Source organism: Oratosquilla oratoria, chromosome 20 (assembly GCF_046742065.1).
Source record: "Oratosquilla oratoria isolate Oo_2021 chromosome 20, ASM4674206v1, whole genome shotgun sequence".
Taxonomy (NCBI): domain Eukaryota; kingdom Metazoa; phylum Arthropoda; class Malacostraca; order Stomatopoda; family Squillidae; genus Oratosquilla; species Oratosquilla oratoria.
In genome coordinates, this window is record NC_134796.1 from 20,113,508 (window position 1) to 20,121,007 (window position 7,500).

Below are 7,500 nucleotides of genomic sequence, written 5' to 3' on the forward strand. Positions count from 1 at the left end.
AAAATTTACTCACACATACTACACCACCCCCACCCCCCCGCCCATTCCTCCTCATGCAATCACATCATCATCCATATACAACCATTCTCCACTCACCTCTGTCTTCCGTCCTCTCCCTTCCTTCCTCAACAGACATTCCTCTCTTCCCCAAAGCCCCCTTCACCCCATCCATCCACCTCATCCTGGGACATCCCCTCATGTTCACTCCCTCCACATCTGCCTTCCATACCTCTTTTACTAGTCTTTCTTCACTCATTCTTTCCATGTGTCCAAACCATCCTAATATTCTTTCATCAACCCTATCTCCCAAATCCTTTTTCACCCCTGTTCTCCTCCTCACCTCCTCATTTCTCACTCTATCCAGCCTAGTAACCCCCACCATACTTCTCAGACGCCTCATCTCAAACACATTCAAACTCCTTCTCTCTTCTTCTCTTATGTTCCACGTTTCTGCCCCATACAGTGCTGTTGGCACAATCACTCCTTCATACAGTCTCCTCTTCGCATCCATTCCAAAATGTCTATTCCTCATTACACTCTTTAAACCACCAAGGCATTTACTCGCTTCTCTCAATCTACATTCTACCTCCACCTTCACTCCACCTTTTCCTGCTACACTTGCACCCAAATATCTAAAACTATCCACTTCCTCCAGTCGCTCTCCCTTAATGTTCACTTCCAGTCTACTGCCACTTTCACCCCTTGTACATCTCATCACCTTACTTTTACCCACATTTATCTTTAGCTTTCTTCTATCACATACTCTCCCAAACTCTGCCACCAGCTTCCTCAATCCCTCCTCTGACCCTGCCACAAGCGCAGTGTCGTCCGCAAACAACAGCTGGCTCACCTCCCACTTTTCTCCATTTTCTTTAACCATCTCCAATCCCTGACTCACTACCCTAGCATTCACCTCTCGCACCACCCCATCCATGTATAAGTTGAACAGCCAGGGCGACATAACGCATCCTTGACGAAGTCCCACCTTTACTTCAAACCACTCACTCTCTCCATTTCTAATCCTAACACATGCTCTACTACTCTCATAAAAACTCTTGACAGCTCCCAAAAGCTTTCCTCTATCCCATAAATCTGAATAACCTCCCACAGTGCCTTTCTGTCTACTCTATCATAAGCCTTTTCCAGATCCATAAAAGCCCAAAAAAACATCCTTCCCCTTTCCTATAGCTTTCTCACATATCTGTCTTACCACAAAGATATGATCTACACAACCTCTACCCGTCCTAAATCCACACTGTTCCTCACCAATTACTCCTTCTGTTCCTCTCCTAATCCTCTCAATTAAGATCCTCCCATAAGCCTTCCCTACTACACTCAACAGGCTAATCCCTCTGAAATTACTACATTCACACTTGTCCCCTTTTCCCTTGTAAAGAGAAACTATACAGGCACTACTCCAGTCCTCCGGTACTCTACCCTCTCTCCAGCAAACATTAAATAACCTCACCAACCAGTCCACCATCACTGAACCTCCCTTTTTCAGACATTCTTCATGACATCCATCCAGACCAGGTGCCTTACCTGCTTTCATCATCTTTACAACTGCCTTCACCTCATCCTTCCTTATTTCTCCTCCATTCTCCTCACTCATCACTCTCATTTTCTTCGCATTTCCCACTGCAGCTATCTTTCCTTTCCTATCCTCCTTCACATTCAGCAACTCCCTAAAATATTCTGCCCATCTTCCCCTCACTGCCATCTCTTCCATTATCAACTCTCCATCTGTACCTTTTACCTTTTCTTCCCTACTTGATTCGCCTCCTCTTCCTCTCTTAATTTCTTTCCAAAACATCTTTTTATTACTTTCAAAATTTTCTGTCATACTCCTACCCCATTTCACATCTGCTCTCCTTATAATAATAATGATAATGAAATAATAATAATGGCAATTGGGATTTTGAATCCATAAACGAAAAGAAAAGAAAGCGTTCGAAGTGGACAAAGGAACCACATTTCTCAAACCATCTTAATGAAGGAGCTGAAATTACATCCAGATGATTGGCGCAATTATGTGCGCATGGACGAATCAACACATTTAGAACTTCTGAGTTTGGTCATTCCATTCATTACTTGTAATGACACCGTTATGAGAAAGACCATTAGCCCTCATGAACGACTGAGTGGTATATTACTTTTTTTTTTTTAGCAACGGGCAGATCTCCGCAAGACTTGAGATTTTCAGCTCTCATCGCAACTGGCACCTTATCTGTGATTATACCAGAAACTTGTCATGCCATCTACAAAGTTCTTAAGAAGGACTTTTTAAAGGTGAGTTATGATAGTCAAAGTGTGACGTTCATTTATTGTGGAAAAACAGTACATAGTCAGGATATGTGAAAATATTGAAACCTCCTGTTGAAATGTGCAATACTTCTAAACACAGTGGTAAACAAAGGGACAAAACCAAACCAATCCAAAAATGTAACCCGTTATTATCACATTCTTCAAAGGCAAATAATATAGGTCTACAAAAGTAATAATGTATGACCTAAAATAAAAAAAATACCTCCTCAAGTAAATCAATATTACAAAATAAAGATAATACTCAGTCAAAACAAAATACCCCTCGTTTGCCAGCCTACTTCCAACTTATGAAACTGTTACAAGGGCTGGAAACTTGAGAAAAATTGACAAATATTGGAGTCACTATTATCGCTATACTGTGAGGAACTTGAAGACTGTGGTAATGGTGTTGCAAATGATACATGTAAATGATATGGTTCAGTTGCAATTTTAGAGGAGGCAGTCAAAATCTCATTCTTTGCTTCAAAAAGTACATCAGTTATCAACTTCCTAGCAAAGCTTGCTGTTTTCATGCCCAGGTATTCCAGTCTTTGGTCAACGTATTTCCCAAAAGTCTTATTGGCACTGTACACAACACGATCATCACGTGGCATGGAACGTGCATGATGTCGCCCACGACCTGACGCTTCTCTGCCAGTGCGACCCAGCTTGACCCGATATAACCTAACCCAGTGCAATTATGTAATACGCACCACGGGTGACTACCCACGTGGTATATATAGCGGCTCCCGCCGCATGTAAAACCAGTTCACTCGTACCTTACAATAAAGGAGACGAACTCACCAAAACCTCTTTCTCTTCACCAACAGTAGCATCGCTACACTGGTGACCATTCGGAGCGACAATGGACCCATCTACCGCTGGCACCACCGACGCCACGCTGCCCGCTGCCCGCTACCAACGCCGTCTCCCTGAAACTACCACCTTTTTTCTACGGTCGAAGCTCCCTCCTGGTTTTGACGGACGGAGATCCAGTTCCGTCTGCGGAATATCAGCGCGTCCCAAACGAAGGCAGACTATGTTCTCGAAGCGATCTCCGAGGATGTGTTCCCACTTATCTCCCAATGGCTCGATCAACACGACTGCGTTATCCAGTATGACGTCCTGAAACAGTATTTGCTTCAATAATTCACGCCATCAGCAGCCTTAAGAGCCGCAAAAATCCTCCAACTCTCCTAACAGCCACTGGGGGACATTAAACCAAATACAGCATACCTCGAGATGATGTCCATTGCTCGCCTCCCACCCACAGCCAACGGAACCAGCGCCCGTCGCATCCGCCCTTGTTAACACCGAAGAAATGACCACCGACGAATTTTCACGGAAGGCGGACCATCTCGCCGATGCCCACGCCGCCGCAGCAAGGAGTCAGGATGTTTATGCTGCTGACGACATCACGGACGAAATCTCCGCCGCAGCAGCATCGCCAACCAACAGGCGCCAACAACACCAGCAAAGGCAGCGACGCCGGACCACCACCCCTCTGCGCCTGTGTTAATACCACACAAGATTCGGCGCCTACGCCAAGAAATGCCAACCAGAATGTACCCGGACAAAAAACGCCTAAAAGGGCCACCGTCCATCACGGTGGCCTCTACAGGCGCAACGGGCCTCTACATCAACGACAAGGCCTCTAAAAGTCGTTTCCTTGTCGACACTGGTGCTTGCAGGTCCATATTTCCTGTATCCTCTGCAGAGCGCCGGGTCACCAAGGACGTTGGCGTCAGGCTCGTCGCCGCTAACAGCACTACCATAGCTGCCTACGGGTGGAAACGCCTGCACCTGACCTTTGGGAGTCACCACTACTGGAACTTCATCGTGGCAGACGTCAAGACGCCCCTCCCCGGTGCTGACTTCCTCGCTCATTACAGGTTACTGGTCGACGTCGCCAACAGCCACCTAGTCTACGCAACCACATCCGCCACAACGACTCTGCAAATCGCGCCACAGCCAACCACGGTCGCCGCCATCGACGTTAGAATGCCCTACGCCCACCTGCTTATGGAACTCTCCGACGTCTTCAAGCCTGAGCTGTGACAGACACCACAGACGCCAGCTCAGTATGGCGTGTACCACTACATGAAGACCTCTGGGCCCCCGGTATTTGCCAAATACCGCCGCCTACCGCCCGAGAAACTCGCCGTCGCCAAGAAAACCTTCCAAGAGATGGAGAGACTAGGCAAGCTTCGCCCACAAAACTCAGGCCAGATCAGACATCCGTCCAACACGTTGGTTCAACATGTTTACCCCTTTCACATGTTCAAACATACTCTCAAACATCGTGTTGTCAAACGTGTTAGTCAACATGTTTGACCTTGTAAAACCCCCTTTACATACTACACGCGTCCTCAGAGACCCGTGACACTATTCTACAAGACATTCATTCGTTGCAGAAAAGTCTGAAGGAGTCCCTTTATATCGATTCAATTCATATGGAGGGACAACTGATGTTTTCACTCTCCTTCTCTTATGAGGCTGACCCATCCGAGGACCGTCAAACAGCTACTGGAAGAGTTCACAGCCTCCACCTAAGGTCATCAGCCATCTTAACACACTCTCGAACACCAAGCTGACCTTCTGGCGTCAGTTTGGCGTTAGCTCTTTAAACCCCATTCTGTGCAAGGAACACATTGCAATTTTCAGAGTTAATTGTTTTATAAATAACTATAGTGACCTAACTCCCGATGAGACTATTGATCTAAGTTAGATGAGGACGATCCTCTTATGTCCCTCATTGTATTGGATGACGTAAAATTAAAGTCCTCAGGCCCTTCAGGCATTGATGCAAACCTATTCAATCGCATACTAAACAACGGATTACTATAGGTCAGATGCAAAAAAAAAATCATACTGATAATAAATAAATAAATGAATAAACAAAAATTATAATAATGTAAATAATAAATAAAATACGTAAATAAATGCATAGGTATAGTTAGATAATAAACAAACAGGTAAATAGCAAATAATAATAAACTAACATATAACTAATAATAAAGGAGAATCAAGCAAATAATGATAAACAGACAAATTATAACAAAACAAATAAGCAAATAATATAAAATAAACTATAATCATTACAGCATCTTGCTTAGATGTTTATCTAAATGATTCTTAAAGCTTCGAACTGAACTACATTGCACTACCGAGCAAGAAGTTTATTCCATTCATTAACTACACGGTTGGCGAAGTTATTTCTACCCACTTCCAAATTGAATTTATTTCCGGACAATTTGAGGCCATTGTCTCTTGTCGGGTTCTCATTCAGTGTGAAGATTTTGTCATTTTTTATATTGTCAATCCCCTTTAGAATCTTAAAGACCTGTATCAAGTTACCTCTGAGTCTACGCTTTTTTAGGGAAAACAGATTCATTTGTTTTAGTCGATTTTCGTATGATTTATTTTTTGTACTTTGAATCAGTTTTATGGCTCGCCGTTGTACTTTTTCCAATCTACCAATGTCTTTAATGAGATTCGGTGACCATACGGAAACACCATATTCCAAATGTGGACGAACTAACGATTTATATAGCTTGCTAATGAGTGATGGGCTTTTGAAGTCAAAAGATAGCGCAATCAGTCCTAGAATCTTATTTGCTTTCTCAGAGGCTGAAATACACTGCTTGGATGATTTGAGATCTTTACTGATAATTACACAGAGATCTTCTTCACTATTCACTTTTGTTAACATATTTCCAAATAACTTGTAATCGTACTTACTGTTATTTTTACCGATGTGCATTACCTTGCACTTACTTGTGTTAAATTTCATTAGCCACTTTTCAGACCATTGCTGTAATTTATCTAAATCTTCTTGAATATCTAATTGGTTTAAGTGATCATTTGCCATTCCGCACAGTTTTGTATCATCAGCAAATTTAGAAACAGTAGATTTTAGCCCATGGTCTATATCATTTCTTTATACTATGAATACAAGTGGCCCAAGAACGGAACCCTGAGGAACTCCACTTCTAACATTTTTCCATCTGAAAGTTTTTCCATTTAAAACAACTCTCTGTTTTCGATCATTCAACCAATTACTAGTCCAACTTGATAGGTTACCACTTATTCCGTGTGAAGCTAATTTAGTAAGTAGTCTTTCGTGTGGGACGGTATCAAAAGATTTTGCAAAGTCTAAATATATTATCTATATTATTTCTTTTGCCATAATTCGAGATAACTGTGTTGTAAAATTCGAGTAAATTAGTCACGCAAGAACGTTTCCGTCTGAAACCATGCTGGCTATCATTTATCAAACGATTACTTTCTATGTGATGTTCGATAGTATCTCTCATGATAGTTTTCATCATTATTCCTACGATTCAAGTCAAACTTATAGGTTTTTTCACCTTTTTTGATATGGGAGTAACGTTAGCTAGCTTCCATTCTCTTGGGGCATGTCTGGATATGATGGATTTCTTGAAAATTATTTCTAATGGAACAACAATCTAATTTTTCATTTCCTTTAAAATTCTTGGATGCCAACCGTCAGGCCCTGGTGTTTTATTAACTTTGAGTTTCTCTATGCACCTTTTAATTTTTTCTTTTGTTATATTTACAGTAGTGAGTAAGTTGACCCTAGACTTTTCACAGGTTTCAGTTTGGAGTTCACTTTGAGATGTTTCGTTTACGAAAACCGAGCTAAAATAATTGTTTAAAATATTACATATTCCTTCATTTGAATATTCAAGTTGACCGTCAGCAAAGAGAAAATACAAATCAACAAAAGAAACCAAAGCGATATCTAATAAACTAAATACACGAAGCTTACTCTGCTTACCTTATACTATTTCTCCTACCTTTGGAGTACAGTAACAAAATACTGTTTTGAATTTAAATAGAACACTACACTTTATCTTATATCTGTAACTATATAACGCTATACGTACACAATTACAAAAACACAACACAGTCACTTGTCACTATTCGAAGATATGAATTTCACAGGTGTCTGTACAGAAAACGAGCTCTCTGGCTGAGGTCACGAAGCAGACTGAGCTAAGGTCACGAAGCAGACTAAGCATTATACACTATTTTACTTGCCTTTGGGTACTTCCCACATCTTTTCAAGACGTCATATCATCCTCATTACCAAGCCACAGGAACTTACCTCTGTCCCTATTTCCTACCGGCCCATCTCCTTTCTAGAGTATTTTGGTAAGGTGTTCAAGCATA